Source organism: Pinus tabuliformis, chromosome 6 (assembly GCF_031772625.1).
Source record: "Pinus tabuliformis cultivar Carrire ecotype Pingquan chromosome 6, CPIR1, whole genome shotgun sequence".
NCBI classification, from domain to species: domain Eukaryota; kingdom Viridiplantae; phylum Streptophyta; class Pinopsida; order Pinales; family Pinaceae; genus Pinus; species Pinus tabuliformis.
This window is the reverse complement of record NC_142292.1, coordinates 191,792,863-191,818,059: the sequence shown is the minus strand read 5'-3', so window position 1 is coordinate 191,818,059 and position 25,197 is coordinate 191,792,863.

Genomic DNA, 25,197 nt, shown 5'->3' with positions numbered 1-25,197 from the left:
ATAAGAAATCTCACTCATAAAATTTATCCTCCAACATGTCAAAGGAACAATCTCTCACATAAGGTAGCTTAATATGATCCTCTAACAAAGTTTAATTCATGGATCTCAAATGCAAATCATCATCTCAACAAAAATCAAATGAAGACATGGCAACAATACATCTTATAACTCCAATTCTATGGATACAATAAAAATCAACCACTTGGATGAAGAAACTCCTGTGTCATTGTGCTCCTTGCGAAAAACCATGAAATATGACTATAAACGCAACCCCTTTCTAACTTAGTCAAATATGGTATCCCCAAGAATTGCAAAGATTCATGAAATATTCTCTTCTATATATTGACTGAAATTCATATACTCAAATGAAGAAACTAATCATGACATCCCATTCCTTGCAAAAAATAGTTCAAATGAGTATAAACTCGACATATTTATGAAACCTTCAAAATTCCTCCCCTAGGGAATCTTAAAGATACCTCAAATATTCCTTATAGAGAATATTCTTTGAAGTATTCCCTAACACATTCTCTAACAATATTCCTAGAATCTTCTTGAGATTCATGGCTTCATTCGTCTGTTTGTGCCCTCATCTCTCATGTATTCTCCATTGTTCCCTTTGAACGATTTGAATGAAATTTTATAACAAAGTATGGGGGTGAATAAGACAAGGCATGTGATTGTCACAATGGTTGGCATAGTCATATTGAGTTACGTGTTGTTGAGGTGGTTTTGGGTTCAAAACCCATGGATTCCCTATCTTGATTTAATATGGTTTTAAAGCCCAATTTTGGTTTTAATATAGTTTTAAAACCATATAATATATGGTAAATGTATGTCCATATTGTAATGACTCCCAAAACTATAATAATAAGACAAAAATGGAGGTTGCATCATGCAAAGGCCACTAGGGCCTAATTTGATGTGCCATGTGGCACAATGTGATTGGGCCATGTGGCAAGTTTTCATTGATCCACATCATAAACCACTTCTGTCACCTACATGCCATGTGTCGAATTATGGTGTTGCCACATCACCTATTATGGTCCACGTGGTTTGCTAACTGGGACTCCATGTGGCATTTTGTGGTGGTGCCACGTGGCATCCTCTAGTTGACTTTTGACTTTGGCTTTGTTTGTTGTTTGGTACAAACTTCAAATTGTAATAACTTTCTCATACGAACTCAGATTGAGGTGTCATTTACATCATCAGAAATCTCTCACTAAACTCTATGACTTGGTCTTGTTTCATAAATTTTTCAACACTTTGACTTTTTAGCCTTTCCGGAGCCACTTGAATCACTACTCTTAAAAATAATTAAGAGAAATGTTAATTGTTTCAAGATCACCATAGGTTTGTTGAGATGAAAAGTTAGAAATGTTAGTAGCATGACAAATCCTTTGAAATTGAGATATAATCTAAGTATATGTTAGACATTTTAGGAGAAAATGTTTTGGGTTGTAATTTTTAACATTTAAAAAAAAAGTTCTTTTGAACATGAGTATATATAGTTTTGAAGTTTGCAGTTATAGTATTTCTAAAGAAATATGTTTATGATCGAGTGCTTATTATTATGTAACAATAATTAACTATTTAACCTAAATAATGAAGGGATTCATATAATTTTTTTAAACAACAATAAATCCTTTAAACCTTAAAATAGATTGGACAAAAAATTTCATTTCTTAGTCAAAACAGTGTGGAGGTAATGGAGGTGAAAACCATCAATGATATCAATATTGTTAAAAATATTATCATTAACTAAATTAAAAAATAAATTGTAATATTGTTAAGAGTATATAATCATAACTAAGTTAAATAAAATATGACAATAAATTAGATGGACCGGTTTCTATTAAAATTAATGGGATTTTGGTTAGTTTTGTGTACATATACCTATTTCAGATTCTCCTAGGTGAAGCATGCTAGCCTATATTGATAGGTTCAATATGAATGCAATCACATTAGAAACATCATTTGGGTTTCATCATATGGTTTTCTTTAAAAAAATATGGAGTAATACAAATAATAGAAAGTTAAATTATTACAACAAAATTATTAGTATCAAATTAAAAGATCAAAATCCTGTTTTCAATATTACCATTTCAATCCAGAAGAATATTATAATATAGGAACAAATTACGATACATTTCATAGTGAAAATACCTAAAACAAATTAATGCATATAAAAAATATTAAAAGAACTTTCTCTTCATATACCCAACTTACACAGACATTAAATCTAGTTTTTAGAGACACTAAGTTTAGAATTCAACCTTAAAAAATTATACTAATAAATCATAATACTCAATCATTCAAAATAATCCATCAAACTTTGTCTAAAATAAGTCATACAGGTATATATTAAGAAAAACCTAAATTATTTTAATGATCATAATAAGTAAAATACTAAACAATATCTCAGTGATTTTTTTTAGTTGTACATATATTTTGGTTTTAATTGACCTAAATCATTCATTCATATATATACAAATAAGAGTAAGTTAATATTACAATAAATGAATTTTAGTTTCCATTGATTGTTTTTAGTTTCCAGTAGGATTTGTAATACATTGTTGTAATTTTTTAGGTTTTATCCATAACAAAATGTTATATATGTTATCAACTAGTGTTTGATCATGGATTGTGAAATGAGAAACCAGATTATTAACCAAACACAAGTTTATAAGTGTGTAGTGAGAGACTATCCTTAAGTTTAATAGAGCTAGAAAAAATAGATTGTAAATGTTTATTAGATTTGTCTATATTAATATTACTAACCTTATTAGGCCCGCAACTAAACACCAAAATGAATAGCCAACAGAAATTAATAATAAAAATATGTAGAGTTGGAGGCATTAGCCTCAATTTCCATTAGAGCCTTAGGGTTAGGGTTGCTTAATCTAGGGCTAGGAGCTACAGACTCCTAAATATGCATCATCATGTCATTCGTTTCTTTCAACTGTAACCCAATATCATTCAGAACTAGGATGATCTCTTCTTTGGCATCACTCCTATTGTGCAAGACTCAACAAAGGAGAGACTTCATACACCAATAAAGATTAATAGTGTACATGTATTTATTTTCCCAACCATAAGTTTGTCTTTCATCTAACACCCTTGCAACCATGACATCCACTACCTTGGAGTCTGATAGGAAATTATGCTCGCCCATTAAATCTGCTTCCACTTCCCCTAGATCATCGTAAATGCTTTGAGCAATTTTCTCTCTATAGATGCATTCCGAGGTCTCTGCCCACATGTGTGCCTAAGAAACCCCCAATGATTCACAAGCACCATTGCCCTAATGACAATGATATTTTTGTTGAACCTTGTCTACCATGCCAAAATAATGCAACAAAATTAGAGAAATAGATGGAATAATGGAGCAATTAAAAAAGGGCATGGAGGAGAAGAAAAGGAGAATGGAGGTAAACTAGAAGCAAAGGAAGTAATGAAAAATATAAATAAGAGGAGGGAAATTTATGGAAAAGCCCATTTATCATTGAGGATCACATGCCTTAATGGGAGGAAGAAATAGAAAGAATGGATGGTTGTTACACATCATTTTGTCACCATTAGGAAAATGACCACCAATTCGGATCTTTCGCTATCCGTCCAAGTATTCCAAAGCTTTCCATTGAAAGGTTAGAAGATAAAAAATCTTAGAGATAATGAGAATTCTTGATTACATGGTCCAAAAACCTATTTTTGAGCACTTGTGCGGTTCCTTAGCCATATTTTACGCATATGCATATTTGACCATTATAGCTAGTGCAAATATACGCTTTGTCTTCCACTATGACTGATGCACATGACTTAACGTAAGTAAAAATAAAAATTTATTTCAAGAAACGTTTTTGGGGGGGATATTTCCCAACTGAAAGCTTTGATCTTATGCTTACTCAAGCCTAATCCCTCTGTTCATGGAGTTAATTCCCTCTCTTTGTGGAACCCTAATCCCTCCTTTTAAGGATCTTATCCCTTAGGAAGAGGATCTCAAACCTCCTCCTCTTTGCTTATAAATGAAACACAGACCAGAGGGTTAAGGGAGTACTATTGAATGTAAACTTATGTTGTTAGAATAGGTCTAGAAGACTTGTGTTGGGACAGGGTCGCCTAGGGTCAATTTTGTAAACAATTTTGTTATTATTGTAAAGTCTACACATTTTGAGGAGCGGAGCGTGAAGGTCGATAGGAGTCAAAGGGGATTTAGGAAGGTCAAATCCCCTTAGTTTGTTAGAATTTAAGTGTTTTGTGACTTGCCCATGGTTCGTGGACCATGGTATTATAATAGAAGATGATATAAAAGGGAATCATAAAGAGTTAGAAAGGATAGGTAAGTGAATCAAGGGGGTGAATTGTCTAAGTAAGAGAACCCTGTTTTATGTACTTAGGTGAAGGGGAAGGCTTGTGCAATTGTTTGCGTAGAGACCTTGGTAAGTTCGCAGCTGAGTGTGCGGGCCCCTACAACTATGTGCGCAGGGTGGAAAGAGTCTGTAATTGAAGATCTGAGCACAATAAAGGCTATTTTGGAGCACTAATTGTGTATCTGTGTGTTATTTTTTACTTCCGAATTTACTTTCTATTCGCTCTGTTTACTGAATTTACCATGAAAAGTACTTAATAGATACGTGAAAGTGATAGATCTGGTTAATTACATGATGTTATTAATGTTTAGAGAAATTAGCAAAGAGTTTGGATCTATTATTTGTAAGTTACTGTAATTTCTAGGTTTCAAGGGTTAGGGTTCATGAAGATCTGAATAAAGCCTTAGAAGTAACAGAAACACATCACATAGTCCTCTGGATGCAAAAACCTAATTCTAGCATCCCTGAATACTACCTTGGGTGAGACTACAGCCTGTGCCACACAGGTTGTTTCTGAAAGGGTTGGTAGTATAGGGTTTTGTTGGTTAGCACAATTAACTTTGAACCTGGGTCCAAGCCCCCCTAAGCCAACAAATGGTTATGTTTCCAGGACCGGGATATATCTGGGGAATATGTGATGAGCAGTAAGTGGATACTGACTAAGAATGAGATCAAAAAGTGGATCGATCAGAAGTTGAACGAGTTTGCAGCCTAAGAAAATAGGAATCCACACCTGTTAAAGGAAGAGTGGTTGAATAGATAACTGTATACAGAGGAACATGAAATTTTATTTTGTTCTTTTCTTTGTGAATTATACAAGTGGTTGTCAAAATTGGTAGACGATCAAGGTATGTGGAAGTTGGATAACCCTATCATTTGGACTCTAGAGCTAGTGAGGCGTTTGGAAGGGTCAAAAAACAAGATCGTGAGGGCTGTCGATTATTGGATCAATAGTATTTTGGGTAGATTCATTACTGAGTTCGTGATCGATACATCTATCAGTTATAACAAAGCTGAACACCAGTTTTTCAAAGGACCAAGAGGTAAGTATCTGAAGTCCCTGAAAACTTGGTTTAAAATGCTATTGTGTGAGAAAAGGGTGATGCCATTGAGTTGATGTTTATTTGACATTTGATGGGAGCTATGCGAAGTGGAAATCCATTCAGAAGAAATTTAGATTTAGGTGCTAAGTACAGTCCTTTGTTGGGAGCATATGGTAGTGATGACGAAAGTAATAGTCTGAAAACACCTCAAGGTACACAAAGAATGGTAAATCAGGGCATCACGGGGATGCCACATCCATCCACTCCACCTCCACCATCACGTCCAACTCACACACCTACACCTTCACCTCTACATGCACCTCCAACCCCATTATTCAATGTGGAGAATGCTATGAAGATGCCCATATTCAAGTGTTGGGGACAGAAGACCCTGAACAATTTTGGTTTGTAGCATATGTTATGTGGAAGTCACACTAGATAATGGATGATGACATGAAGAAAGTGTAGTTGGTCACAACATTACAAGATAGAGCACTGAGTTGGTATATTAAGTATTATTCAACTCATTCAGCTGCGAAGCTGAAGGATATGAAGGATGTGCTAAATAATTAATTCAAGAAGTCTAAGCCGCAAGCCTAGTCAGTAACAGAGGTCAAAGAGATCTAGTTGAAGGTAAATGAGTCTACATGGGATTTGTATCAAAGGCTGAAGTGCCTACTCCAGCAGGCTAATATGCAGATCACAGATGAACAACACAAGGATTGGTATATTTCTTCACTATTACCCTAATTAATATTTCCACTGTAACAACAAAAGATTGGAACGCAGGCCGAGGCATTGGAGATTGCTATCAAGTGGAAGCCTCGCCTATTTAGGATATCAACTTGGGAGTGAAATAGATTCAGTCTCAGTTGGCTAGCCTGCATATGGAGTTGCAGAGCCTCGGGAAGGGAAAAAAAGTCTAGAATGAGGTCTACATAGAAGTATGGTTTTTGAAATATAAAGGACATGGTCATGATAAGGATCATTTCCTTGTGTATAAAAATTATCTAGTTGGGGGAGGTCATGTCCCCTTGAAGCCAAAAGATACCGCTAGGAAAAGTACAAGTATAGTACCATGGTGCGTTATTTGTTAGATTATAGGAAAACATAAAATGGACAATTGTCATTTGTTACAGAAGTTTGGGTAGACTCCCTAGCATTTTTTTTGCAACTTTTGCAAATCTGTCAGTCATGACGAGCGCAATTGTCGAAGTTATGAATTGATGATGGAAAAAATGCCAACATATAGAGTACAGATGGAGGCATGTCCTCATCAAGATCAAGGTGCAACTGCAGCACACTGATGATTCTAGGGACAACAAAGAGGATGAGGAGCAGGAGCTGGAAGAGGTCAAGGCCATATCATTTGTTACAATTGCGGGGAACCATGTCACTTTGTGCGAGATTGTCAGAATTCAACGCACCCCTTATGCCAGTATTACAGAAAGTTTGATCATGTCATAGAAGATTGTCCCATACTCATAGAAAATATGAAAGAAAAGAAGACCCAGACTCAAAAACCTACTCAAAACATCTAGATGATGAGATCAGAACCATGTGAAGATGGACCCAATGTTAATATTGTTATGCAGAGTGGTATAGTTACCCAGGAGGATAAAGAGTGGTATAGTTACCCAGGAGGATAAATGGAAATAGGTAGAGGAAAATATGTGGGTTCCAAAGTTTGTTGAAAAAGATGGTGGATTCTATTTGAATAAGGTGAAGGAAAAATTTATGGAGGAAAAGAGGAGCTTCACGGATGCAAGAGATTCCACCTCAAATGCTCATAATATGCATGCATAGAAGCTTAAAGGAGACAGTATTGCGCAAGAAAAAAACCCTTCACTATTGACATCTTTCTTACAGACCTGCATGAAGCTCCTAAGGGACCAAAATTAGTAGAGGGACTATAATAATTGATAGATAATTGCACTGACAAGGATAAGCCACTGCTGGAACAGAGCACAATGCATAAGGTGGATAAAGGTAAGAAAAGGACTAGGTGTGGAATGAGATTGACTACCCAAATTGGAAAATTTGAAATGGACCAATTAATCCTTGATTTGGGGTCTGATGAAAATGTTTTGCCAAAGAAAACTTGGGAAAGAATGGGAAGACCAACACTACAGTGGTCCCTGATCTAGCTAAGAATGGTGAATCAACAAAAGATTATTCCTATGGGGCACCTACATGGAGTGACTGTGGATATTGAAGGGGCACGCGCCATAGCCGATTTTGAAGTGATTGAAATAGTGGATGACAGTAACCCATACCCAATGATTCTTGGCATTGATTGGGCATTTGATATGAATGCGATCATCAACCTCAAGAAGCGCAACATGAATTTGAAAAGAAGGAACTAAGGGTGATTGTTCCATTGGATCTGATCGAGGTTGCACGATATACTGAACCAGTCCGAGATTATTATGAGGAGGAAGGTATTGAGAAAATATATAAGCTTACTGCATGGGATGAGAATTGGATCAACCCTATAGTGGATGGGTGAATTACTTGGGGTAAGGACAACTCCTACAATTCAGATTCAGATGAGGAGTTGGAAGGGCAAAACAAATTACATGAGGTATCGTCGTTGCGATGTAATTGACTTACTAAGTCACATTGATGTATATCCACTGAGGTATGCAACTTACTGTATTATGATGGTTTAGAATATGTCAATTTATTTTTGCATAAATTTGAAAAGGATGTACCAGAGGAACATCAGTTCTAGGCACTAGACATTGCGTTGAGGACTACACCTGCCAAATGGTGGGGCACACATAAGAACAAATTTGCAGACTGGAAGGAATATCAACGGATGATGAAGCTACAGTTTGGGTATGCCAATACCCACATTATCAAGAAATACATAGGAAAGGACGATCCATGCGAGCATCTAGCTCGATGAACGAAGGCATGGGGAGAAGAACCACAGCTAGAATGGGTTCATATATTCTGCCACAATTTGGATATGATTCCGATGAACTAGTATCTAGAGATAGAGCTGTGACATGGAACTGTGGAGTGGAATGTTCTGAAGGAATGTTTTCTATTAACTTTTAGTTTTGAAGATGGATTTGAGTGTATTGACGAAGCGTTACAAGAGATCAAAGCTGCAATCTTTAGGATGCCTGAAGAACCTACCACGTGGGTACAACTAGACTGGAGCACACAGTTGTACCATGCTCTAGAATGCTACAATGTGACTAAAGGAGAAGGTGAGGAAGAACTTAGGAACATCAATATTCCTAAGTCATCGGGATAGAGCGAAGTCACGGGACCTAAGGCAAAAGTCCCAGATATCTCGAAACCATTGAAGACTAAGTAGGTGAATATTGGGTCGGAAGTGCAACTGAAGTTTGCAAACATTGGTGGCTATTGGGACAAGGACATCATGGAAACTGTTGCAGAGTTATTGTGGGAGTGTTAGGACTTGTTTCCCACAAATTTCTCTAATCTGAAGGGGATAGTAGGTGATCTAGGTGTCATGAAGACCACTCTAAAACCAAACGGGAAGCAAGTCAAGCAGCACCCATAGTAGTTGAATCCTAAGTACAAGGAAAAAGTGTGTGAAGAATTGGATAAGATGCTTGCAACCGGGATTATTGAGCCTGTCGAGGAATCAAACTGGGTTAGTACTATGGTGGTTGAGGAAAAGAAGATGAAGGGTAAAATTCAGATATATGTAGATTTAAGAAATTTGAATGATGCTTGTGTCCATGATCCATTTCCTACATTATTCACAAATGAAGTATTGGAGAATGTTGGAGATTAGGAAGTTTATTGATTTATTGATGGGTTCTCAAGGTATCCTCAGATTAAAATCATGCTGGAGGATTAGAGTAAGACTACCTTCACTACTAAATGAGGTTATTTTTTAATATATATTTATGCCCTTTTGACTTAAGAATTCCCCCACAATCTTCTCTAGGGTAGTAGTCGCATCTTTCAAAGAATTATTCATAATTTTTTGGAGGTTTAATTTCATGATTGGATAGTGTTTGGGTTTGTAAAGAAGCATGTTGCCAATCTTCGCCTCATGTTGGATAGTTGTCAAGAGTATTAGATATCCCTTAATTTGAAGAAGTGTATATTCTATGTACCATATGGGATACTTCATGGGCGCAGATCACTGCGCCCATGGAAGGATTATTGAAGAAGGATGTGATGTTTTGATGGGACAATGATTTCCATAATATTTTAGATGTATTGAAGGAAAAAATGGCTACATCGCATATTCTAGTGTTCCCTAACTGGAATAAGGAATTCCATGTACATGTAGATGCATCCTGCATATCATTAGGAGTTGTGATAACCCATCCAGGCGCAGGTGATATTGACCATTTGATAGAGTTTGTGAGCAAGAAGTTATCAAATGAAGAAAATAATTATTTAACCACAAAGCACGAAGGGTTGGAAATGGTGTATGCACTCTAAAAATTCAGACACTATCTGTTAGGTGCACACTTTAAAATGTACACCGACCATTCTTCTTTGAAGTACCTGGTCAACAAGCCTGTGTTGGGGGGGGGGGGAGATTTGTAGATGGTTGCTTCTCTTTCAAGAATATGACTTTGATGTAATTATGAATCTAGTGCGACTAAATGTTGGACCTGATCACCTCTCGCGGATTGAGAATGGTGACAAACCTACAAACCTGGATGAAGGATTGCTTGATGTGCACCTCTTTACTATGCACGTTGCAGAGGAACATTTTGCAGACATAATCTAATTCTTGTTTATAGGTACAACCCCTGAAGGGTATATGACACAACAAAAGAGAGAATTGTTGGTTAGGGGTGAAGATTTTTCTGTCATTGTAGGACACTTATATAAAATGGGATCGGATGAAGTGCTACGTAGGTATGTCCCAGAGTATGAATGACCAAGTATACTTGTTGAAGCGCATGGAGGATTTGCATGGGGAAATTATGCATGAGGAGCAACCACACAGAAGATCCTATGAGTAGGACTATGGTGCCCAACTTTGCATAAGGATTCCAAGGAGTATTGTAGTGCATGCGATGTCTGTAAGAGAATAGGGAGGCCATCACGAAGGGATGAATTTCCCTTAAACTTGCAAGTGTCATTACAAGCGTTTGATAAGTGGGCAATAGACTTCATGGGACCAATTCATCCACTAGGAAAGAAGATAGGAGCCATATACATTATTACAGTCAATGAATACTTGACCAGGTGGGCTAAGGCACAGCCTGTGAAGGATTGTAGCATAGCCACAGCTAAAAAGTTCATTTTTGAGTTCATTTTGTCTCGGTTTGGCTGCCCTAAAGTTTTAATGAGCGATGGGGGTTCACATTTCTTGAATGAAACAATTATTTCCTTGCTTTAAGAGTTCCAAATGGATCACCACAAGAGTACATCGTATCACCCTCAATAAAATGGAACAATGGAATCCTTTAACAAAATTCTAGAGAATACTTTAACGAAGATTTGTAATCGCAAACAGGATGATTGGGATGTTACATACCAGTTGTTTTATGGCCGTATAGAACTACCTGTAAAAAATTGACTGGACAAACACCATTTAGACTGGTTTATGGGAAAGACATTATGATGCCATTGGAGTACATCATTCCAAGTTTGTGAATTGTTGCAATTACAGACATGATCGATCAGGATACCATGGAAGAATTCCTTGTGTAGATAGTTGAGTTGGAAGAAGATCGCTTCTTGGTCAGTTTTTATCAGCACATGCAAAAGGATCACGAAAAGGCATGGCATGATCTCCATATTAAGTAGTAGTGCACCTTTAAGAATGGAGATTTTGTGTTTCTATATGAAAGTAAGTTCACGAAGTTTCCATGAAAGTTCCAAATGCATTGGTTGGGGCCATATATTGTCAAGGAGATCATAGATAGAGGTGAAGTTTAGCTCGCGAAGATGAATAGGGAACTGTTTCTAGGAAATCTCAATGGGGGTGATCCTGTCCCTACACGGTTACTATATGGCTGTGGGATAGTCTTAGTACTCCAAGAAGTTGCAAGGGATTGCAGGACTATAAACTACACTGCCTGAAGGATAGGTTGGTGAAATGAATGGGATACACAACGAGTCAAGGGAAGGCACAGGAGAGAGCTATGATGAAGGAGTTGCACTAGACTGGTGGGTCCCACACAACTTAGCCAAAAAATTATGGTTGGAAGCATTGTAGCTGACTGGATGGTGATTTTTCTATTAAAGGGAGTGAGGGGTACTATTTAAGATGCATATTTTGGAAATTTGTAGCGAAAACCACATTAATGATAGGGATTTGGAGGGAAGATATGAATTTGAATTGAAATTGGGTTATAAATACAACATCCCACTCCACATTCGAACACTTTTCTTCCTCATAACTTTCCTTGATATTTTGTGCTTTAGCTTGCGTCACAAGAATTTTTTTATGTCTGCAGAAGAGTGGGAAATACTTAAATAGAATATTTCACAACCGAGATTTGTGAATTTAACTAATTGGGAGTGTGAAAGATTCCTTGAGAGAATGACTGCAACCGGACTTGAGCCTGAGCTGACCCAATCTGTGCCTATGACTCTACCTACTACAACATCTAGGTCATTGAGACCTAAACCACCTGATTCCACGGTTGGAGAAAAGAAGCAGAAGAAGCCCCAACAAGCGCCGATGTGACAATTTCTATGCAAAAATACAATGGAGATCAGACAAAAGGGGAAGATGCATAGAACTAGGAAGCTAATGGAACCTATGGATTTAGACAAAGAAGAGCTCACCATGGGAATTGAGGATATTGATGCAGAGGAAGCCAATCTGATAACTCCACTACCGTGATGAGCCTCATCATTGGGTAATTATATGGGCCTTAATTCACCTCCTAGCTTATTCAAACCAACTATTCTCATAACTTATTGCATACTTTTGTTTATATTTTGTTTAAGAGATGTGTTAGAGTTGGATATTTTTCTTTGTGGTCTAATGTGCTTCATCATTGGGTAATTATATGGGCCTTAATTCACCTCCTAGCTTAGTCAAACAAACTATTCTCATAACTTATTGCATACTTTTAATTATATTTTGTTTATGAGATGAGTTAGAGTTGAATATTTTGCTTTGTGGTCTAATGTGCATTTAATGCAGGATTAAAGGATAAAAGCAAGGAATTTTGGAAAAGACCTTCGTCAAAACTCAAATGGGACAAGGGAGAGGAATTATAGGAGGGAAATCATCCTCATTTACTACCCCTCCATTTTAATATTCCTCCATTAGCTCGGAGTGCAAACAACCAAATCATGAGGACTAGAAGGCAATCAAGTAAGTGAAAGAGAAAGCACCAGTTTATCTTGAGCTTGGGAGCCGAGCCTCCCTAATTTTAATGAAGTCGTTGGAGACTTCAAATGTATAAGTAGAGAGGCCTAGGACCTTAGTAGGATTTAGATTTTTGATTGTAAAACTCTACTCTATTTTCGAGCTGCAAGACTTGTGACAGTTTTTGATGTAATCCATTGTTTTGATAACAAGAATGAGTTTTGTTTTGAGCCAGCACTGAGTTAACTCAGAGGGCTGAAGCTCTTGGGTTAGGGCCCAACCCTAGTAGCCAAGGATCCTCTTTACTGTACATGTATGCTAGCATAAATTCATAGTTTAATTGTTCATTTGCTTAGTAGTTGCATTTCCATTACAACAGTGTAGATTAGATTGGTTGTATGTTAGTTTGCTTCCATTTGTGCCTTATTTCAATTAGCAGGTTAGAAAGAAGAAGAAAGGATCACCATAAGGTTGTCAGCAGATGTCTGAGCCTCACTTCCTCCCTCTGGGACCATGACTTGAGGAAGAGACCCTTCAACAACCCCAAAAACACAGGTTTCTAGTTCTTGCATGAGCTTTGGAGTTTGTTGTCTTGATTCAGTATTTGTTTCATTTCATTATCATCATTTTCCATTACTCTATTTCTAAAATAATATCTCACTCATGCTTTCATTCCCTTTAGCACTTTCTTCATGCATAATACAAGCAATTGATTCATGCTTTTCTATTTTATGAAGATATATCTTGCTGCATACTTCTTGGAAGACACCCATGTTTTAAGCACAACAAGTACTTCAGGAGGAGACTTAGACTTCATCACTAGCAGCCACCTTCCACCTCATCCACCTTAGCCATCTCTTGTTCCACCATCACCCTCACTAGTTTGTTTGTCATTTTTCATTGAAGTTCCCCTAGATACATTGAGAAAATTTAGCCATATCTTCTCTTGGATATTGATTTCTGAGTGCTCCTAGACCTTCTAACACCCAATCCCACTCATCACACACCTTTTCCAAGCTTCCAAACACCTCCAACACTTCACAATTAACTCTCGGTTGTATCCTGTAGGTTTCCTGTAATTCCTACAAGATCATCCTATAGGTTTCTAGTATATCCTTTAGGTTTTCTTGAAATGACCTGTTTTGAGGCCAAATTGATGGGGAACCTCTAGGAAGTACACAAAAAGCCTCCGAGGACCCTTCCACACCATCCAACCACTCCATAAGCCTTCTAGCCATCCTTAATCACCTTCCATCTGTCTTTCACATCCACAAGAACAATTAATTTGCACACTTGATTTTGCCTAAGAAAACCAAAAAATTGAAAACAGATTTAGTTTAGTTTTCTTGCTTACGCATTAGTATCATTTGATGCTATTTACTTCTATAGCTTAGATAGAAACATTAGGTTAGTGAGGATTTAGCAATTATGCTTAGCAAAAATGTTTAAATGGTTAATTAGGATATGGTGTGATTTAGCATTACATGTTGTTTTCTTCATTACTGCAGTAGTGTAACTCTCTTAGAATAGATTTTCTCTTCTTCCATCAAAGAATCAAGCTTCTTCTAACTCTATAGAAGTCTAGCTTGGAACCCCTGGGGTCTCTCGCCAGATGAATAGTGACAACAGGTAAGACCTTCACTTTTACTTGTGCATATAGCAATGTCACCTCCAAGTTTGTATGAACCCCAGGTTGATAAGTAAAGCTAGTAGCCCAGGAGTTGTAGCATCCTTGCTACAATAATGGCATCCATCACTTTTTAGTGCCATTGCTGGGGAGGTGTCTTAGTAGAATGTGATTACTGCTTTCTTTTCTTCTACTTCTTGTCTTCAATTTTCTGCCATTAGTTTATTTCTACAAAAGTAATCTAGTAGCTTCCTTTCTTTCATTTTTCATTATCTACTTTTCTTTCCATTCTGCAAGTAGAATTTCAATTCAGAAACTAGCTTTTTCATTCTGTTAATGATTTTCATTCAATCAACAATTTCATGCTTGCAAATTACTTTCCAGTTTAATTTTTTTTTTTTACAAAACCAACCCAAAAACATTTCCTTTCATCCCTCGTAGGAATAGGGACAATTTAGGGAAATTTTTTCCAAATACCCCCACTGCATCCAACAGCCAACGTTCTCTCTTCTTCAGGGGCTATGAAATGGAGGAACCTTTAGGTGAGAAACCTGACATATTTGAAGAACCTACAAGGGAAGAAGAAGAAGAGGAACCCATTCCTACTGAACCAATGGCTGAAAACCGAAATGAAAAAGGGAATAGAGAGAGAGTTGAGGGTGCCTTCCCCATCAAGGAAGCCAAAAGGGGCATTAAGATGAAGAATATAATCCCCTTTTCCCTACCTCATTTCCATGGCCTGACCACAAAAGACCTCGACACTTTCCTATTTGAGTTTGCTATTATATGACGAACCTATGACTATACAGATGATGAGAAAAAGTTAAAACTATTTCCATCTACCCTCAAGGATGTAACATTGTGCTGGTTCATGGGCTTACTTGGAGATAGCATCACAACCTGGGCTCCGATGTAGAAGGGATTTCACAATAAATATCGAGACTACTATAGCTCAAAGGATACTAAAGAAAAAATTTTCAGGATGACCATAGGCCAAGATGAGTCCTTATAAGACTAGGAAGAAATATTCCAACTCAGTTACAAAAGGGTCAGGTGCACATTTGACCCTAAGTCACTAAAGTTGGTCCTACTCAGGGGAGTAAGAGAAGACCTTCGGGATACCTTACACTTGTTAGCAGGAGCAGATATCTACCAATTACCCTATGAGGATATCAAGACTGTCTTTAGAAACCATTCTAGGGCAGCCAGGAAAAAGGGTAGGTGTTGGCTTGAGGGGACCTGACTCAGGTTCTAAGTTAATTAGCGAAACAAATCCCTACACTACTGGCCCTTTCAAAAATAGCCCATAGAGTGTGGATTGAGGTCTCACCTGAAGCAGTATGGAGGGATAATGGAACCAAGTTTCTGCACACTTGAGATGTCTGAGGGATCAATTTAGTTCAACTGTGAATACCTTTGCGCAAGTCACTTCATGCACTATCCTGACCTGCGAGGCCTTTGTGATCTATTATAATCTCCTTCATGCAACCCTAACCAGGGGCTGAGGTGCTTTCATGCTGCTAGGGCAGCGTTCTATGCTATTTCCCCAAGTTACACCGCGTATCTTACATATCTTATTATAACTATTATTTAACTTCATGTAAACAGATACTTTATCTTATATTCAATTAATCAACACAATCATATAAGTTCACGTAGAATATAAATAGTGAAATTGCAATTTATACCTAATAGATTCAATGCACAAAATAGGAAAAAGATACATAGAAATGATATGAAACTTCTCTTTATTACTTCTCCAATGGTTCAAGACTCGACTCGCCCTACGCACTCAGTTGTAGGGGTATGCGCACTCAATTACAGACTACTAGGCCTCTACGCACTCAGCTACAGAGCCTTCTCCTACTTTACGACCCAACGACTCGACTCTACACTTAGATAAGACTCAGTTCTCCATCTATTACCTCATTATTCTTCTCTTCGCTGATTTACAACTTAGAGCCTCACTCTATTTATACAATCCCATGGTCTACGGACCATGGGTAGATCTCTAAAGATGACATTACATTTACAAAAATGAGGACGAACAACTCTATGACTCATTTACAAGCTCGCGCTCAGCGCCCACAAAACGCACCGTTTTTACATCAGATTTAGTCAAAATCCGAGTTTTAAGCCCCAAAACTTCCCTTAGGGGATCCCGTGCCCAACATGCCCCCGACACAAACTTCGTGACTCACCCTCGAGTCACTCTGTCAGTGCAGAGATCTTCTCATGGAGACCTCCCAACTATGCCTAAACCACTACAAGATCGACAATGCACTGAGTAGCTGCCCGCTATACCTCCTGCACACATTGTTCAGAGACTGTTGTGGCTGAGTTGTTGCCCTACACCTGGTTATAGTCCCATGCCTCATTTCAGCTGCCTGGAGTGCTAAGACTATTCTTCGGTCGACTAGTCAGATAGCTGGTCCACCAGTGTATGGCTTCAACCGACTACCATTTACTTTTCCTGGGAGAAGTTCTCCATTTATCTTTACCAACCGCACTGCGCCTCCGTTTGTGACCTCCTTAATAACATACGGTCCCAGCCAATGCATTGTGAATTTTCTCAGGAATTTACCAAACTTACTATCATGTAGTAACACCAAATCATTCACCTTGAAGGTGTATAACTTAATATGTTGATCGTGCTAGGCCTTTTCATGCTGCTTTTGTACCTGTTGGTGAAAGACAGCCAAAAATCATTCTTCCTTAGGTTCCTCCAACTGCATGAGCCTCTCCTCTAGGGCTCCGCAGTCCATCATACCTGTGAGCACTGTTATGCGCAGACTAGGCATGATATAGTCCATCAGTAATACAATGTTTGCTCCATAGGCCAGCCCTGAAGGTGCCTGTCCCATCAGTTTCTTGCACCTTGTCCTATAAGCCCATAAAATTGCTGGTATGCGCAGGTCCCAATAACTTCGTTGTGCACTACATACCTTCTTTAGTGCTTCACACACCTCATTAAATGCTTCCGCGTGGATAACCTTCTGCACGATCATTATCTCCGCATTCTGTCATCCCAACTTGAGGAGTTGTTTGTGCAATTTCTCCCCCAACACATGCTTATTTACCGTATCTCCCAACGCTTAGTTCATGTGCATTTGTGTAGGTTATTTTCCATATGTCAGCATCCACTTGGATAGATGGGCGCACAATTTATCCTGCCCATTGCATTTATCTATTAATCACACTCTAGGCTTGTTACACAGTAATTTGTCACCATCCCTATTACTCCTCTTGTTGTACCTTGGAGGACTCATCCCGGGAGTTATAAGAAGTGACAAAGTCTAAAAACACTTGCATTATGTTCCCCTGAGTATGTAATTCATGTTCCCTGAAGACACCTCCTATAGATTATCCCTGAAAAGTGCTCTTTTTCCATTGGCGCAAGTCCACAGTGTCTTACCCGCGCCAATCATGGAGATCCTCAAAAGAGGGCGCGACCATTGGCGCTCTGTCTTAGAGCAACAGTCGCGCCAACCAAGTTTGGTCATGCTTTTTGCCTTAACGCACGCCCGACTGTTGTTTCCTTCATTACATGGAGCTTTTTGAGGATAAAAAATCAGTCTTATGTCGAGCTCTATCCTATCTCCATCTTTAATGGCTTTTGGGGATAATGTTAATCCACAAAAGGTGTCCCGGTTCATCGTATCCTCCTCCCTTCTTCATCTATATAAGCTTGTCATTATGCATTGGACAAGCTAGTGATAGTAGTGATAATCGTTAGTCATGGAGTGTTAGATGTTGAGTTCTTGAGTTCTTGGAGGAATGCTAGTGAATGCTAGAGAGGTTATGCTGCCGGAGAGGAGATGCATTGCAAGACACATATAGTTACTCACCCAGCCAGGAGAGGTTCGACGTCAGAACCATGGCTGTAACTTTTCCTGTTTCTTATTAATTAATGAGCGACTGCTATTATAGTTCCAATCTCATTGTCTATTATGGTGATGTGTTGATTTATTTCCTTTCTGACTGAAATATAGTTGTGCCTTGGTAGATGTTATGTTGGTATCTGTCTCTTCCTTTGCATGTGTAGGTGTTCATTTATGATTTGCTGGAGCGAGGGAGCGGGGATATCAACTCTGCTTCAATCATAGCGTTGGACTCCAGGTTGGTCTTCTTAATTCATCTTTGATGCATAACTAGGAACTTGCGTAGCAGCGTGGTTCGATTGTGGCTAGTTCTGTTTTAGGCTAGTGAGATCGCCTCTGTCCGCAGAGGGGATTTACCTGAACAACAATTTGGCGACTCCACTGGGGAGAAGCTATTTAGAATTTGTCTTGCATGTTAATTTTCTTCTGCTTGCTTGAGTGAAGGAGCTTCCTGAGTCAGTTTTGAGTTTATTCTTTACTGTTTGACCCATCTGAGCACTGTCAACCCGACCTGAGGTCGTATCATTTATTTTTCTAACCGGCAAGCTTAATTGGCGCGGTTATTTCTCTGACAGTCGCGCCAGTTGGCGCACGTTTCTCAAAAGCAACTCGCGCCAATCCTGTGGTAACGCAAGTTGCAGGCTGACAATCGCGCCAACCCTGTAAATTTTGCCTGTGTGTGGGTGGAAAGCTCTTTCAGTCTCTTTTTATATCTCTTACAGCCTCTGGAAGTGTATTGAACCTCTGCTTGACTGGTCTTAGCCTTTATCCTTCAGCTGTTTGCTTATTTCTATTGATTTTCGTCTCAGCCCTAGAACATCTAGTGACTTTGCATGTCTAGCCTTCTGTGGGAAGTTTCGGTCTCTTGATTATCCAGTCAGCTTGTTGGTTGTGTTCTGCACCTATCCAGTGATTTGTTAAAGCTTGATCTTCTATACTCTGAGTGATTCACTTCTAGCCTCTTTGGATTTCACTTGACTTCATTCGAACTTAGATTACATGGTTCAGTGAAAGTCTTTTGTGTTTTTCCTTGCTTGCATGGTTCGTTTTGGTGTTTCAGAAATGGTTCTATTTCATTGAGTGAACTTGGATTGTGCATATCTCTTAAAATTTGTTTACATGCATCATGCCATCTTAAAGGAAAGAAAAACAAAAAATCTTTTGCATCATATTAGTTAGCATTTATTGTTATTTGTTGCTATTAAAAAGAAAAAGAAAAAATTTCATTTCTTGTTATTAGCTGCATTAGGATCTTTGTTGTTGGTTGAGTGATCATTTCGTTTGTGTAAAAATCTCAACCCTCCTGTAGATAGAATTCATCGAATCAAATGATATAATTTTGGCATATAGTTTGCATTTAAAGAAGTTTTTGAGATATCACATACGGTAGGACCAAAAATTGAAACATAATCGAAGATAAACTTTAAAATAAACTCAATGAACATAACAACGCATTGGAATATAACGCAAATACTCTAGAGGTCTAGGTTAGAGACGTGTTCCGGCGTCTTTAAACCTGGTAGTTTATTGTCGAGTGGTTGGGTGATTCCTCCACGGTGAAACGATAGGTGCCAATACGGACTGTGCTCCCACGTAGCGTCGAGTATATATTGGGAGACCCCTATAGGAATAAATCCTTTATCCATAGGAAGCCGTGTCAGCAGCCCTACGATTCGCAATGCAGTGAACACAGCATTCACGAAGATTGACCACCCGTACCCTAAAAAGTATTCTGTGGTTTTGCGAAAAGTTTGGCACACCCTCTACCTAGAATTCCAGAGTAGTCACTTTTGATCCTTTTCGGACTCCCTAAACGAAAAGGTGCCTGTGAGCGTCTTGTCACTTCGTGCTCATTAAATATTCGAAGGAGACTAGAGTCATCTTTTATCCTTTTCTCGACTCTTAAAAAATGAAAAGGTTAAGTTCAGTGTCTTAAAATTTATTGGCCATGATAACATCTACCCAATTAGATTTTGTTTGCGTTAGCTTGAGTAGGATTATTTCTCGTTCAATGGCAGCCTTTCCGGCGCCCACCGGCCAAGGTGTTCCTCCTGATGGGAACCCACGTCCATTTCCTTCTATTGGAAATGTCGGTGTTCAGTATATAACAACACTGTCTTTGCCTGGGTTGACCATTGGTTTACCCGTATGGTTGTTTTCAAACTCGGTGGTCTCAAGTGTGATGACTCCTGTTCTGCCACCACCTCCTCCACCCGAACAACACCATGTTGATTCTAAGGTGGACCCCTTCCCTTCTTCGCCCATTGCTGCGTCCTCATCTTCTACTTCGCCTGGTGAAACCTTGGATTTCAGTAACCAGGTGGCTAAGAAGAAGAAGAAGAAGACCAAAAAGAAGAAGTCTCCTAAGGGAAAGGTCACATCTACCACGAAAATATTTGAAGTGGAACCACCTTCTGCCCCTCTGCGGAAGGCTAGGTCTCCTTGTCGATTATGCAAGGAGGACCATTTTCTTTCTGATTGTCCTGGTATTCCCCGGATCCTAGATATATGGTCCCGTGACCCGACTCGCCCCTTGTCGTCGCAGATCGACGATACCTTACTAGTTGGTAAGAGAAAAGGGAAGGTTCGTTTCCCTTGTCGACTTTGTGAAGGTAATCATCTCCTTCGCCTTTGTCCACTTATGGATGAAGCTTCCCGTCTTTTGGCAAGTCTGTCGGCTCCCTTACCCCAACTACCTGCTGGATATCAGCGTCTCTTTACAACTGCAGATCATATCTCCGCTAACCAAGTGATTAAACATGATTCCTCTTTAGTCCAGCCTTCTCTTCCTGAATCTACCTGTGCTCCGCCTGTTCCAGGCCAGTCCCTGGTCGGAACGAGTGTTGATTTACATTTATCATCTACGCACCACTCTACCATCAAAGATGAACCATCTGAGTCCAAACCAAACGAAAGTCCACTGTTACAGATTACAGTTGACCCGGTCTTTCAAAAGGTCCAGATTACAAGTGACCCAGTTTTGCCTACAGAGGTTCCATCTTTAGATGATCTTACACCTGAATCTAAACCAGACCAAAGTCAAAAGGTCCAGATTACAAGTGACTCGGTTTTGCCTTCAGAGTTTTCAGCCTTAGATGATCTTACACCTGAATCCAAACCAGACAAAAGTCAAATGGTCCGGCTTACAAGTGACCCGGTTTTGCCTTCAGAAGTTACCCCCTCAGATGATGTTATCACTGCAATGAATGAAGATCCCACCGTCAAAATTCTACTCATCAACATAGACTCTAATGATCAAGTGAGCATCCCTCTCATTCCTTCGCACCAGGAAGAAAGTCCATCAGAATCATATCCGGCTGTCTATCCAGTCCCACCTCCAAGCAACCTAGTTGTTTCCTTCAATTGGGATCAATTAGTCAATCCTCGGTTACCAGCCTCCATACCATTTCGAATTATAGTCCAAGTCTATCGCATGGTTATGGCCGGTACAATTATTGATGAGGGATCTCCTGTGAGTATCCTTTCTTCAACAGCTTGGGAAGCACTTGGTTCCCCACTGCTTTTGCCTGAGATGAGAAACCTTACAGGTTTCCATCGAGAAATCACTCGACCTTTAGGAATTCTTCCCAATGTACCTATCACATTAGAAGGGAAGACTATTCAAATGGGTGTCATGGTAGTCCAAGGTCCGTTAGATTACAATTTACTCCTTGGACGAGACTATATTTATCGCATACGTGCTATTGTGTCCTCACTCTTCAGAGTGATGTGTTTTCCGCATGAAGGAAGAACGATCAAAGTCGTAGACCAACTTTCCTTCCCCGGTTCACACTTCACATATAGTCATCTACCATTCCTAAATGGTCTTATTTCCACAGGAAATACCCCAGCCTCCACCCCGTCATTCTGATGACGGCAGCTGCCCCGGGTGCGTGACTAAAGCCCGGGGGGCATGCATCCTCCTTCAAAATCGAGTCTTTCCAAGTAAACCTTCATTCCATCCACTCTGTGAATGCCATGAAGCTTGGGGGGCATGTACCTCGATTTTGCATCTTCATGCTGGGGGTATGCAACAAAATTGCTGGGGGCATGCAACAAATTTTTTTTTAACAAGCAAAGTTCTCCATGGTTCAAGCTTGTGTAAAAATGAACCCATACCTGATTTACATCCCGTGATTGCCTTTTATCTGCTAAATTCTGCTAGATGAGCCTTGGTTGTTTCATTCCATCGCCACCATCTCTTTGGCCGATCATATGCTTTCACTTGGTTGTTTCTCTTTTCCTGAGGAACCGCAGCAATGAGTGGTTTTATTAGCCAGCCTCTTAACCTTTACATGTTTCGAGTAAGTTCCACCATTACCGGAACCAGTTGCTACCCTTTATACCACTCGTTCCTTCAGGACGAGTCACCTTTACGCTCTTTTCTGACTCGTAAAATATGAAAAGATTGCCGAGTATTTTTCCTTTTTGACTCGTTAAAGAAAATAAAAATGGAGGTCCGCTTTCAGCTCTTTTCTGACCATTTAAAGAGGAAAAGATTGCCGAGTCGCTCCTCTTGACTCGTTAAATGTTAATAAGGGGCGGTCGTTTTAAGTTCTTTTTGTCGACCGTTAAAACATAAAAAGATTACCGGGTTTTTGTCGTTTCAAACTCGTTAATGGTTACGAAACGACGTGGTTTTGACCGCTTTTTTACTTTTCCGGGTCGAAATCACTAATTATGAAAAGTACTCCTCGATTGTAATGATCGGGCGGTTCTTTCGGGCATTATTTTATACTTTTTCGAGCCCGAGAGACACAACTTTACGAAAAAGGACATCCCTGGAGTTTCCTTTTCTGCTATCTTTTCAAACTCTCTAAACATGAAAAGACGCCGAGTTCTTCCTTTGTCAGACTCGTTAAAGCTTAATGACATCATATTTTGTCACAACACAAGCATATGCTATCCCCATCAAGCTTGTTAAAAATAACTGGGGTACTCGCCAGAAATGGCGGGGGGAAAAGAAAATTTTTGAACCATAATTATTACCGTGATGGCAGTATGTCACTCTTGAACATGGCACTTTTCTGCTTTCGTGTCCAGGGTGGGGATATTTCATCTCATATCTTTCACTTGCTTCCATGGACTTGGGTACCCTATTTGACCTCTCATCCACTCATTTCCTCGTCATCATGACCTTTGATACATTGATGTCAAATACTGCCAATTCTGTTAATGTGCCGCCGATATGTTCAAGAGAAGTTAACCTCTGCAAAGAAACAACCTCCCTCTGATAGTTCGCACAATCTCGATTCACAACATTATCTCTCTGTCTCATGTTGATGATGTGGGAGACATTATGGCCCACCTTCGATCAAGGTCACTTCCTGTCGACTTCAACTCATTATCCAGGAAGTTGATCTAGAGACTCCTTTCCGGTGCCTTGGAGCCTGCATGCCTCAGTGGCAGGTTCTTCGTGTTCGACGTGAGGTTTTCATCATTGGCCTCCGATCAAATGATTCTACGGGTGTTCGACTTTGGATCATTGATTCACACGCCGTAGATTGTACCTATAGTACCTTGAGGGCCATTGTCATTATTGGTGGTACCTCTCGCGTCTGTTAATAGTTTCCACTATTGACTGGTAATCAGACGATGTTCATGCATGTTCGACTTCAGCTCATATATTCACATGCTTGAACTTGTACTCTTGTTCGGGGCGAGATGGAGTGCAAGACCCTGGATTGTGTCTGTTGTAATCCAGGCGTGATTCTTGATACTTGACTCATTCACTGGATGGTTGCGACCATACCTGAGTCAATTCATTGATCCTAACCAGATGGCTGCGTCCATACTATGGATCTAGATTATTTATGTACTCTCTTATGGATGGCTGCGACCATACCACGTACATCATGTAATTGAACTATCAATCATGTCTCTTAATACAGATCCTCGGCGGCAGTAACTATATGTGCTCTTATGTGTTCTTGTGTGTTCTTGTAAAGCATTTCACCCCTCTCCACCTCTCGGACTTCATGCTTTAGGGGGCATCTGTTACACAGTAATTTGTCACCATCCCTGTTACTCCTCTTGTTGTACCTTGGAGGACTCATCCCGGGAGTTATAAGAAGTGACAAAGTCTAAAAACACTTGCATTATGTTCCCCTGAGTATGTAATTCATGTTCCCTGAAGACACCTCCTACAGATTATCCCTAAAAAGTGCTCCTTTTCCATTGGCGCAAGTCCACAGTGTCTTACCCGCGCCAATCATGGAGATCCTCAAAAGAGGGCGCGACCATTGGTGCTCTGTCTTAGAGCAACAGTCGCGCCAACCAAGTTTGGTCATGCTTTTTGCCTTAACGCACGCCCGACTGTTGTTTCCTTCATTACATGGAGCTTTTTGAGGATAAAAAATCAGTCTTATGTCGAGCTCTATCCTATCTCCATCTTTAATGGCTTTTGGGGATAATGTTAATCCACAAAAGGTGTCCCGGTTCATCGTATCCTCCTCCCTTCTTCATCTATATAAGCTTGTCATTATGCATTGGACAAGCTAGTGATAGTAGTGATAATCATTAGTCATGGAGTGTTAGATGTTGAGTTCTTGAGTTCTTGGAGGAATGCTAGTGAATGCTAGAGAGGTTATGCTGCCGGAGAGGAGATGCATTGCAAGACACATATAGTTACTCACCCAGCCAAGAGAGGTTCGACGTCAGAACCATGGTTGTAACTTTTCCTGTTTCTTATTAATTAATGAGCGACTGCTATTATAGTTCCAATCTCATTGTCTATTATGGTGATGTGTTGATTTATTTCCTTTCTGACTGAAATATAGTTGTGCCTTGGTAGATGTTATGTTGGTATCTGTCTCTTCCTTTTCATGTGCAGGTGTTCATTTATGATCTGTTGGAGCGAGGGAGCGGGGATATCAACTCTGCTTCAATCATAGCGTTGGACTCCAGGTTGGTCTTCTTAATTCATCTTTGATGCATAACTAGGAACTTGCGTAGCAGCGTGGTTTGATTGTGGCTAGTTCTGTTTTAGGCTAGT